The following is a 12,847-nucleotide window of genomic DNA, read 5'->3' as shown; positions in this document are numbered from 1 at the left end:
GAATGTGTTGCATTGTTGTTATTTGTAAAACAACACATGCTAGTTTTCAGACTCACTCCTGCTACCCACCCTCTGTCACCCACCAACTTCCCCCCCATCACCCTTTACCCGCCCAATATCGCCATTCCTCTCCTCTCTGTCATGCTTGAACCCCCTCCCCTGGCTTTACCCTGGACCCTATTACCATCTACCTCCACATTTCTACCCACCCCTCAGAGCCGACACCCTTGTCTTTCCTGACCCTGACAACTCCATTATCCAAGCCACCTATGTAGTCCGCTTCTGTGACTCCCCTCCATGAAACCTTCACCCACTCGACTATCACCTTGGACCTGCCACATTACCCCATCCCACTTCTCCTTCTGACTGTTCCCCCTCTGCCCAGGACCCTTAGCTCAACCTCCAGGACTCCTCAGCCGACAGAATCAACCCTGCTTTCTAGGATCATCTCTCTACCACCATCCTTGCCCGTAAAACCCCTTTGCCCACCCAGACTACATGAAAGGTCCTTTCCTCCATCCCACATCGCTGCAACCCCTGACCCCTTCCTCAGGCAGCCTACCCCCTTCCCCACTTTACCTGACCACATGTCCAACCACTACTCCATCCTTCCCCCCCACCCCCTTCACCCTTAGCCTGGCGCCCATGTCCAGCTTCTCGCTTAACCCTATCCCACCACCCCACCCATGCACCACCAACACCCCCCCCCCCACCCCTCCCCCCCACCACCGACTCCCGCACCCTCTGTCTGCCTCCGGTATCCAGCCTTCATACAGCTTGTCCTACCAGCGCCCGATATTAGTCAAGTTGTGAGCAGACCCCAAGAAGGCCAAAGCAGCGTCTACTCACCTCAAAATCACGGAATAGGTGAATCTCACCAGGTGTACACCACTTATATACAATTATAAAAGTGAATGTTCTAAGTTATCGCTGGTGGGGTACTTAATTTGGAGGGGAGACTTAATTCTGGCGAGGTGGCCTTTTCGTTAAGCATGCTTGACATGCTAATAGTGCAAGAGGGCTTCCCGGCATTGTTTGTTGGGAAGCCCACCCCGCCGTTAATCTGCCTTTAAAATTCCGAGAACTTGATTCCTAAAGCTCATCCCAACGTTGAGAAACTGATTTTTGGCCTCACGGCAAATTAAGTTCCCCTGCCACTGTGTTCCCCTGCTGCCGGCCTATGGGCCCTATTGGCTGGATTTTTCCGTCAGCGAGCAGGGGGCAGGCCCCGCTTGCCGTCGCGTATCCCGCCCCGTTTAAATTTTCAGGGAGGCGGGGGCTCAGCGAAATCAGCTGCAGGCTCGCCGACCTGTCAATGGCCAATTGAGGCCATTGACAGGATCATTTAAACCATTAAAGGACCCGCCCGTCCAACCTTAAGGTTAGCGGGCAGGCCAGGAACCCCAGCGACAAATAGAGAAAACATGAAACCTCATCCAACGGCAGGATGAGGCTTCATGTCGGTTTTAAAAAACTTTAATAAAGTTTTAGTGAAATTTATTAACATGTCCCATCTCCTGTGACACTGTCACATGAGGGGGACATGTTAAGGATTTTTTTATTTTTCTATTTTTAATGTTTGAACAAGTGTCAGCGATCTCCCTGAGGCTGCACTTAGCCTCAGGGAGATGTGCGCATGCGTGAAAGAGCGTACTCTCGCTTTTGGGGAATCCCTCCCCACCGGCCCGCACAGGGAGCGCATAGCGCTCCCTGCCGGGTGTCACACTGGGTAAAATGGCGGCGGGGCCCGCTTCTCTGGCAGAGATCGGCTCCCTGCCCATCGGAAATTGGGTCAGGCTCGTCTCGCCCGGTAGGCAGAAAGTTCTGCCCTATGTTTCTGATAATTAGTTTGAAAAGAGCTCCTCTGAACTGGAGCATATAACAGGATATTTTACCATCTGGGGATCATTTTGCCATCACAATATATCAACATTGACACCATTACAATGTAATATGGGCTTGAGTTCAATTTGTCAAATTTCTTTGCTGGCAGTGAAGTCCAATTATTTCATATTGCAGGAAGTGAGAACCTTTAGAAGAGGCATTTTGAAATACATGTTTAAATTAACATCAACTTGCAATTGTGTAAAGCTCCTTTATGTTTATTTTACGCAGCTGTGTTAAAGTAACTCACAAAAATCTTTTACCTAAATAGGTTAAACACTGAGCTGGACAAAATCAAAGCATGAAAATTACTCTTGGGTATAATCGTGGATGAACTTTGAATCCATTTCTCTGTTCATTATTTTAAATACAGATTATTGGTCTATTTGTTTTGAGTGGTTTAACATTCCTCTTAAAATAGTGGACAGAGGAATGATGTACGAGCAGGTTAAGACTTCATCAGCTAACAACTCCAACAGTCATTTCTGGGCTTTGCCCTCAAATGTTGCAATCACATGCCATCTTTTGTATATTTGTGAAGAAGTTATCATTTTCCAGTTAAAGTTGTTTCGTAAAGTAATCTGGAACTTGCACTGCTTACGAGGGGGTGGAAGCAGAGACCATCAATGATTTCAAAAGGAAGTTGGATAGAAACTTGAGGGAAATAAGCCTGCAGGGCTATGGGGTTAGAGAGGGGGAAAGGCACTGATTAGGTTGCTTCTACAGAGAGCTAGCATGGACCTGATGGGCTGAATAGCCTCCATCTGTGCCTTAATGACTCTATGCCTCTACGAACCAGGCCAATTCATTTTCCAGATTTCAGGCTGTCGTAGAAAATTGTGCAGTGTGGGATCCAAACGAAAAGCTGAGGAGAGCTATAGGAAGTGAATAGAATGGCCCAGAGCTCGCTAGAGCAGGGCATCACACAATATGCCCCGTTAGCTAGACTTTGCCCTCACTCTTCAGCCCTGCCGGTTGTTGGAATTGCAAGCTGCTAAGGAGACGGCGAGGGCAACAGGGCATCTGGGAGAATGCTTAAAATTGAGTACAACAGTCCACCTACCAAATCAATGAGATTTAAGGCTTGAGAAGGAAAGAGGAGGGAAAAGAAAATAGGGTGAATTAAATTCAAGTTAGTTACGGAAAGAGGAAGAAAGAGAGGGAAAGAAAGGTCGAATAAAGAGAAAGAGAAAAAGGAAAGAATGTAAGAAAAATAAATACATCTCTGAATTTAAAAACTCTTTTAACAATAACTTATTATCCGTAAGAGATGAGGCAGCACAGTTTGTATTGTGCCCTTTCCGGACTGAGGAGTTTGAGTGGCATTAATAACATAAGAAATAGGAAGAGCAGGGCTAAACCACATGGCCCATCGAGCCTACTCCACAGTTCAGTATGATCATGGCTGATCTTGGGCTTGAAATCCATTTTCTCACCCGCTCCCCAAACCCCTGAGTCACCAGAAACCTATCTATCCTATCACCAGAATATAAACCATTTCATTAAAAAGGTGCTTCGCTGTTAACTTTCTACACTGAGTTTCAGTAATTAATGCAACCATTTCAGTGAGGACATTGAGCCAGGGCAGGATGCACTTTTTGAGGCTAACTGTGCAAATCACCCAGCAGGCTGTTCACAGTTCAAGGAGTAGTAGTCCCTTCTTCACCACAAATGAGGAAAAGAATATTTTTAATGTCTGTAAAACAGCATAACCAGTCTTGGAAGTGCCAGTGTGAATCCACATTCCTAACCCAAAGTAGATGGGGAGCTGTGTCCTCCATGTTCACTGGGTGGCACAGAAATATGTCGGAAGAGTCCTGTATGAAATGAACACGGGCAAACTCGGCCTAATTGCTAAGGACACAAAATGAACCACCAGTTGCCTTGAAATTGGTGGTCTTTTTCAGGAAAGACATGGGAACCAATAGTGGAAAAAATTTATATTGGCACCATGGATGTTAACAGCGCAATTGCTGATGAAAAGAACCACAGAATGATAAAATGAGGTAGCACAGAAGGAGGCCATTCGGCCCATTGTGCCTGTGCTGGTTCTAGAAAAGAGCTATCGAGTTAATCCTATTCCCCCATAACCTTGCAAAGGTTTGCTTTTCAAGTATTTATCGAATTCCTTTTTATAATTGAAGCTGCTACCCATGCCCTTTGAGGCACTGCATTTCGGTTGCCATAACAATATGTAGATTATTTTTTTCCTTCTCGCATCTCTGGTTCTTTCACCAAATACGTTAAATCTGTGTTCTCTAGTTACTGACCCGCCTGCCACTGGAAACGGTTCATACTTGTGTAATCTATTCAAACTCTTCCTTGATTTTGAACACCTCTATCAAATCTCCCGTGAACCTTCTCTGCTCAAGGGAGAACAACCAAGTTTCTCGAGCTTTTCCACATCAGCGAAGACTTTTATTCCTGCTACTTTTCTAGGTGGGGGGAATTTTAATCTGCAACTGGCTTTTTATTTTATCCCTGAGACGTCCAACCTTATTGTGTGAGGGGCCCACATTCCAATTTTTTTCTCACTTAAGGGGCGGATGAGTAAATTTTGGAAAGACAAGTTTTGGCACAGCATTAAACATGAATTTCAAAAAAACATCAATATCAAGGCAATAAATTAATAATTTAAATAAAGGACTAATGACTAAAAATGACTATTGAAAATTGCCAAGCAGCAGAGCTGACCAATACATCTTTTGCCTTTTAGCTTAAGAAGCAGAGCCAGAGAGACAGACTAGGCCCCAAATCCTGACCATCAGGGAAGGAGTGGGGACCAGGGCTGAGTGAAGGAGTTGGGTTTAACTAACGCTGACCTTGTGTTCACCTCTGGTGGCATAACTTCAGTGCTGGCCTCAGCGGAATTGATAGGAATGTGAGGTGCCTCTCAGCCTGGGTTTTCGTGAGGGGTCAAAACCCAAGGTCACGGTGTGGGGCGAAATTTAACCTAGGTGACTGAAGTCTCGTCTGCCATCTGGAGAACTGGAGAAAGCCACCACATCGCCACCTTTTGGGAAGGCTGGCCCTATTACGTGCCAATCAGACACTTAAGCAACCAGCGGTGGGCTTTCCCCAAGATCAAGGACCCCGGGGGCAGAGGTCCAGCCCCCCCACCCCCCACCCCCGACAAACATACCAATCAGAGGCTGGCAGCCGTATATTGCTATTGCAGACAATGCCTGCTTTGTGGATAGGTTTTTGAGGTGTGGGGAGGAGGAAGGGAAGGGATGTGTGGATGCCCGGCACCAGTGAGCCTATCAGCAGCAAAGGTGGGAGAGAAGCAGTCTGCGATTGGAGGGACAGCTCCTTGCAGGTCTTTCACTTGAACTTGCCTGTATTTTGAACAGTGAGCCAGGTAGAGAGACACGATGGGCCAGGTTGTATGTTGGGCAACACCACTTTATCAGATCTGGTATCTAGGGATATGGATCAATGACAGGTAAATGGATTGAAGAAAATGGATTGGCCATGATCTAATTGAAAAGTGAGGAGGCTTGAAGGGTTGAACAGCCTGTTCCTGTTCCTAAGTTTCCAACGTGGCAGAAAATCTACAAAAGAGAAGCTTGCATTTATGTAGCACCTTTCATGACCACAGGACTTCCCAAAGCATTTTACAACCTTTGACGTGTTTTTTGAAGTGCAGTCACTGCTGTAAAGTAGGGAAACCAGCAACCAATTTGTGTGTAGCAAACCCTCACAAACAGCAATGCTATAATCGCCAGATAATCTGTTTTGGTGATGTTGACTGAGAGATTAATATTGGTCAGAACACCAATAGTGAAATAGTGCCTTGGGATCTTTAATATCCCCCTGAGAATGCAGATAGGACCTCAGTCTTATCAGAAAGACAGCATCCACAACAGTGCAGCACTCCCTCAGTACTGCACTGGAGTATCAGCCTAGCTTTTTGGTGCTCAAGCCCTGAAGTGGAACTTGTCTCAGTGGTGAGTGTGCTATAGACTGAGCCACAGTTGATACCTTTATGGTCAAGTTGAATTTATGGGAAAAATGATCCCCCCCATTGGGGGGGGGGGGGGGGGTTGTCCAAGGGCGGGCGAGAACACGATTGGCGCCCCCGATCTGGGCCGTGCCGCCATTTTATGTGGACAGGTCAATTAAGGCCCGCCCATCGTGACGCTCGCCCGGAAACGCTGAGCACTCCCTGTGCGGGCAGGGGGGTTGGGGGAGGATTCCCTAAGTCCGGGCCTGTGGTCTCTTGCGGATGTGCGTGAAAGAGCACAGAAATCTCCCTGAGGCAGTTTGACATTTGAAACCTGAAATAAAGCATTCAAAAACTTTTAAAACATGTCCCCTCATGTGACCCTGTCAAAGAGTTATTTTAAAAACATTTTTATTGAATTTTAAAACCCTTCATGAAACCTCGTCCCACCCGTGGATGAGGTTTCATGAAAAATGCGAAGGCTGCTTGAGCTCTTTGCCTGCCCCCCCACCGACCTTAAGTTTGGACGGGCAGCTCATATAATTGCTTTAATTAGTCTTTAACAGGCCTTTGATAGTTTGGCGGGTGTGCAGCCGAATCGACTGCGCACCCTCCGAACTGCAAATCTAAATGGCGCGCGGAGATGTCGGGACTCTCGCCCAACGTCACCAAGCGCCATTTAACGCCTCGGCGTGCAAGCCCCGCCCCCGCTCGATGACAGTAAAATTCAGCCATATAACTTTATATTTTCATTTACCAGAAACAATACCCCCACCCAAGGGGTCAAAAACCAAGGTCACATCTGAGGTGATATTTAATCTGGATGACAGAGGTCTCGTCTGCCATCTGGAGAGCTGGAGATAGCCACACATTATCACCTTTTGGGAAGGCTGACCCTATCAAGTGCCAATCAAGCACTTTAGCGGCCAATGGTGGGCTTACCCCAAGATCAAGGACCCCAGCAGGGGGCAGAAGTCCAGGCCCCTGCGAGCAGCTGGCCAATCATAGGCCGGCAGCTGCATATTGCAGGCAGTGCTAGTGGGAGCAGTGGTAGCTGCTGGAAATGCACCCACCAGACAGCAAGGCACCCAGGCCACAGGTGGGTGAGGGCTCGAAGGGGGCCACAGGGCTGCGTTCATGGGAGAGAGGGTGCCAGCAGCAAGGGCATGGGGCAGTTCCCAGCTCCCCCACCCCTTCTCGATACCACATCCTTCAATCAAGCACTCGGTGCCTGACAACGAAGGACCTCTCCCCCACCCAGGAGCCCAAACCTTTTGGACTTCTGTGTCGCAATTGCTACACCCACTGCAGATTGAATACCGGTGATGGTGGGATGAGCTCGTAAGTGGGTTTTAATTGCCCACTTTTGGGCATTGATTGAAGGTGGAACCGGAAGGTGGTCTATAACGAAAACAAAAAAAGCTGGAAAAACTCAGCAGGTCTGACAGCATCTGCGGAGAGGAACACAGTTTACGTTTCGAGTCCGTATGACTCTTCATCAGAACTAAGGAAATAGATAAATGAGGTGAAATATAAGCTGGTAGAGGTGGGGGTGGGACAGATAGAGCTGGATAGAGGACCAGTGGTAGATGGAGGCAAAGAAGAGATTGCCAAAGGTGTCATGGACAAAAGGACAAAGGGGTGTTGACGGTGGTGATATTAGCTAAGGAATGTGCTAATGGGGACATTAAGGGTAGCAAGCAGGACAAGCAAGTGGCAGATGGCCCTAGTGGGGGTGGGGTGGGGGGAAGGGATCGAGGGGTGGTCTATAAACCTTCCTGCTCTTGGACTTAAACAACAAAAGAGTTGGGAAAGCTCCCTCCCACCTAACTAACTGCCTGCCTCTTAGTGGGAGGTCATTAAATTGCACCCATGGTGTTTATGCGGAGAGCTAACATGCGGCTAAGGCAAACAAAAAGGTACATGTAAAGGTGTTAACTATTTAACTGACCAGAATTGCAACCAGTCACAAACAACCTTGTCATTGTCAAAGGTAGACTAACCGTTTAATATTGATATGAGAAATGCGAGCAATTGTGAAATGGTTGCTGGCCGCATCACAAGCTGCAGTTGGACATTTCCTTTTCTTGCAGCTCAGTTTCAAAGGGCATTTGGACTGCAGCAGGTCAAGAAGACAGCTCACCACCACCTTCTCAAGGGCAACCAGGGATGGGCAAAAAATGCTGGTCCAGGCAGCGAATCCCACATCCTGTGAATGAATTTTTAAAAAGTCACAATTCTGTGTGTAATTGTGTCTGCGGAGATAGTTCCAGGGCTCTTTGACACTGATCGAAGAATCAATCCAAGCCCTGGGTTTGATTAACAGTGATGCCTGAGCTGTTTGAGAAGGGAATGGGTCAATGGTGGCCATAGTTCTTTATTACAGATAGCGCAACAGGCCAGAGTGCCCAATTATGGGACAATGTTGGGTTTCATGAGTTTGGTTCAGTCATCCAGCCAGGAGCAGAGTAGATGGTAGCATAATGGCCATGTCACTGGATTTGTAATCCAGGGAGTCCAGTTAGTGCTCTGAAGATATGGGTTCAAATTTCACTCTGACAGCCATTGGAGTTTAAATTCAATTAATTCATCTAAAAAAATCTATAACTGAAAATTTGTCTCATATTCACTGTGCTGATAACTTACTTGTCCTGTTTAAATGCATTTCATGGGAGGTTCCTGAAAAAGGCAATATTCTACAGCCAGCTGAGCATGGGAATTCTCACCATAGGATGCTCCCCAATTTAGATACAAAGACATTCTGAAAGTCCATCTCAGAGCCTAGAAATTGGACTCACTACATGGGAAAAAAAACAGCCCTAGACAGATCCAAATGGTGAAGTCTCAGTCATCAAGCAACCTCAACATTTGAGGAGAAGAGAGTCAGGTTCCTGACAAGATAAGTGAGCACTCTGCAAAGCCAATGACTTCATAAGTAAAATCTGCATCAAGATTTTGCATAATATTACGTATGAGACGACACCAACCTAGATGGTGAATAAGTGGCCTCCTTGCTGAACACTCCTCCGTCAAAGTGACAGGAGAATCCACCATCATGACTTGTCCTGCTATTATTATTATTTAGCAAATGCAAATCCTTGGAGCCAAGCGATCGCCCCCTCATGAGCTGAATTTAAGGTGATTAATCCGCCACTTAGTCTGTAGAGGGGACATTCCTCAGTAATGTGCAGCATTGTCTGTGTCTCTCCACAAGTGCATAAGGGGCTTGTGCTGAGCGGTGGAGATTGGATGCACAGGGACTCAGACTCTTATCAATTGTTGGGGACAATGGATCAGCGTTCACACCGCGCCGCCTGTCAGAACCCATGTGCCCCCGGGGAAGCTAATGATCCTACCCCGCAGAGTGAATCCCAAGAGGAAATTAAAGGACCCCGAAAGAGAGCCCCTGAGGAATCGCAGTCACCCCAGAACCAGCAGTCTGAACATTGAGCAGCCTTCTGACTTTGTGGCAATAGGACATGCTCTCCTCATGTTGAGGGCCTATCAGCTGCCGAGTGAAACTTGTCCTATTTAAATGCATTAAAACAGCGGCACTTCAAAAAGTACATCAGTGGCTGTGAAGTGAACCATCCTGAGTTGGTGCGCCTAAAATCGACATTCAGTTTGCTTTTTCAGAGCGAGAAGAACCAGATGGCGACATGCGATGTATCCCAGTAACAAGTGAAGAAATCTCTCTCTTACAATAGCTGCATCTCATGATTTAACTCCTTATTGGGTTGCGGAAGTATTATCCTGATAGTAGGGGACATCAAGTCCACTTATGGGAGTGCCCAGTAAAGTGGAACCCAAGAAAATATCTCAATTAAATGAACAGAAAGGCATCAGTGAGAGTGCTTGACACTGGCAGGAGGAGGAAGTAGTATTCCATTCACCAAAATTCACCAAATTTTCAAGGTTGGAGTGTTGATAGCTGATTAATTCAATGGACTGTACAACACAACTGAGGAAGAAAACGTGAAATCTGAAACAAACAGAAAATCCCTATCAGTGTCAAATATCACTGTATATGGATTCTCATGCATGAGCACCCATATGGTGTGTAGAGTCATGCTGACCCACTGGGACAGTAGCAGATATGAGCCTGGGTGTTACTGGGTGAGAGAGACAACATGTTTCCAATGTGAACTGGGAGTGAACCAGAAAGAATGGGCCAGCAAGGACTGAGGATAGAATAAAGAACGGAAAGAACCAGCGTCTCAATTTTTAATTGTGTTTGGGACAGCGGGGTGAGAGTCCGGAGGGAAAACACTGATCACCCCGGCCGTTTTCACTCCCAGGTCTGGCCAATACTCAGTTTCCAGCCTGGTGCCAGTGGGAATGACACAATGGCCAGCGGGCAGGGACGGGAAATTGGACGGGAAAACAAAGCCCCTGGAAACCCAAAGGAACAGTCAACAAGGAAACTTAGGGAGGTATGGTGGGGGAGGGGCAGGGGTTGGGGTAGTTCAGGCCTATTTTGACAGATGGAGAGACAGCTCAAGGAAGGGTCGGGGTGGTGGGGGGGGTGCATGATTTCAGGAGCACCTCCCATTCCTTTTTGGCCACATGAAGCATTAAGAAAATGTGACGGGAACACATACCTGGATCTCTTCTGACCTAATACTGATTGCTGTTATCTTTGGCTGGCAGGTTCAGTGCTGTGCATGCACTTCCTTGATCCCAGGGGTTCAAATGGTTTGTGTGCCCTGAGTCTCTGAATAAAGAAAGAAATTGCATTTATATTGCTCTTTTCAAGGCCACAGGATTTCACAAAGCACTTTACAGCAAATGAAGCACTTTGAAGCGCAGTCACTGTTTTAATAATGGAAACGCAGTAGTCAATTTGCACACAGCAATGTGATAATGATAATTGTTTTTTTTTGATGTGGTTGATGGATAAATATTGGTCAGAACACTGGGCACAGCTCTGTTCTTCTTCAAAATAGTGCCATGGGATCTTTGATGTCCACCCAAGAAGGCAGACAGGACCTCGGTTTGTCGTCTCACCTGAAAGGTAGCACCTCTGACAGTGCAGCACTTCATCGGTACGGCACTGGAGTGTCAGCTGAGATTTTTGTGATCAAGTCTCTGAATCCGCAACCTCCTGCCTCAGGTGAGGTCAGTGTGTCTTTGGAAAGGTTGACAGGCAATATGACTGAGACAGCCAATGATTGGCTTGCTGACCATTCAGTGCTTGCTTTTGACTGACTGCGAACTTAACTTGCATTATTTATTTTCATTGGATTTTTCTTTTATCTATTTCTGCTCTTTGTAATGTTCCTCCTCCACATCTGCTCGTACAAATCTCCCTTGTTGAAATACGCCCCAACGAAACACCCACTCTTGCTCACTTCACTACCGGCGAGGTGTTACATCACTGTCATTCAATCAATAATGTAATAATGTAAAAACTCCAGGCTCACACTTCTGTTTGTGTTTTCATCTGGGTTTGATAAATAATTTAACTGTCTTTGCTTTCCAGTGAACATGCCCATGTCACTAACATTTCTTATCCCTGTAATCTCCTCCAGCCTAAAACCCTCCGAGATCTCTGTGTCCCTCCAATTCTGGCCTCTTGAGCGTCCCTGATTTTACCTGCTCCACCATTGGTGGTCATGCCTTCAATTACCAAGACCCCGAGTTTGTAATTCCTCCCTAACCCTCTCCACCTTCCTCCCTCACTTAACTCCTTTAAGACATTCCTTAAAACCTTCTTCTTGTAGCAAGTTCTTCTGCTCTACTGTGTCCGTGTATAGTTTGGTGTCAAATGTTGTTTGATAACGCTCCTGTGAAGTGCCTTGGGACGTGCTACAATGTTAAAAGCACTGTATAAATGCAAGCTGTGTTTTTTGTTGTAGTAAGGGGTTAGTTGTTCCAGCTATAGCTCTGAAATTTCAAGACTCCGGTGAAGGTGAAGAGTCTTGCTGGTGAGAGCACACAGAATAGAATGGGGTGCAGAGGCCTGCGCAGTTCACTTATTGCATTCCCAATCTTTTTGCTGCTAAAATCAGGAGAGCAAAGTTTGGCAGGCTTATTTCTGCATCTGTTTCTACCGCTTGCACTCTCACCAAGTTAGGCTCTTTGACCCAGAGCAGTGTCTAGTGTTGATTATTGTGTGTGATGAATTCCATTGAACAGAATATCTCACAACTTCACAGTGAATATGTTAAAACAAAATGAATGGTGGCTCACTTTAATTTCACCTTTTATTCCCCCTCTTTCTACTGAAGGTGTTGTTGACTTGCACACAGGTACAGGGAATGGCAGACTCTCCAGTGTCTACAACCCACCATCCATTTTCCCAAATGGTGGTGAGCGAGTCTAGGTAGTAGTGAGCTTGCCAAGCTACTCAACTGCAAGGAATAATCAGAGACAAGAACTCCCTCCCTAGCAGCACTGTGGATGAACCTACACCACACGGACTGCAGCGGTTCAAGAAGGCAGCTCACCACCACCTTGTCAAGGGCAATTAGGGATGGCAATAAATGCTGGCCCAGCTAGTGAAGCCCACATCCCATGAATGAAATTTAAAAAAAAAATGTACATTCCTGTCCTCCTGCACATACCCATTCCCTCCCATCATTTCCTTCACCCTTCCATCAGTGACCGTGACTTCAGCTGCTCTGGACTTCCCCTCTGGCAACTCTCCAACTTACTGTATTCCTTGTAAGACATCTTTTGAGTTCACTCTTGGCCAATCCTTTGATCGTCCCTTAGAACTTGGCTTTAGCTCAGCATCAACCAGTGTCGATCTTTTGCTCATTTTATTTGCACTGTGAAAAAAGCAAGACTGTTTTTAATTGGTAATAAGAAATTGCTTTAAAAATCTCCTTTAGATCTAACAACATGTAGGTTAAGCCCAAAAGCTGCAAGGATATTTATTCGAAATCTAGGGGGACGAGGGTGTCAAAAGTTCAGAACACCTTCATTGATCAGGCCTCTTTCAGCTTCCAGTAAATGTGGCCTTGATAGAAAACTGGTACTGAGCAGTATCATGTTGCCCCTGGTTACACAGTT

At 46.4% G+C, this 12,847-nt stretch overlaps 1 protein-coding gene across 1 annotated transcript in view; it reads right to left on the bottom strand.

The window, feature by feature from the left end:
* LOC121271854 (succinate receptor 1-like) overlaps positions 1-12,847 on the bottom strand; it is an 85,627-nt gene that overhangs the window by 64,709 nt on the left and 8,071 nt on the right. Inside the window, exons 3-4 of the mRNA XM_041178152.1 lie at positions 12,487-12,603; positions 10,432-10,544 (exon numbers count right to left, since the gene is read on the bottom strand). The gene's annotated coding sequence lies outside the window, so the exon portion shown is untranslated. The remainder of the gene's footprint in view (positions 1-10,431; positions 10,545-12,486; positions 12,604-12,847) is intronic.

This window comes from Carcharodon carcharias, chromosome 2 (assembly GCF_017639515.1).
Source record: "Carcharodon carcharias isolate sCarCar2 chromosome 2, sCarCar2.pri, whole genome shotgun sequence".
NCBI classification, from domain to species: Eukaryota; Metazoa; Chordata; class Chondrichthyes; order Lamniformes; family Lamnidae; genus Carcharodon; species Carcharodon carcharias.
Note: the sequence above shows the minus strand (reverse complement) of the source record. Positions and strands in the feature narration are given on the sequence as shown.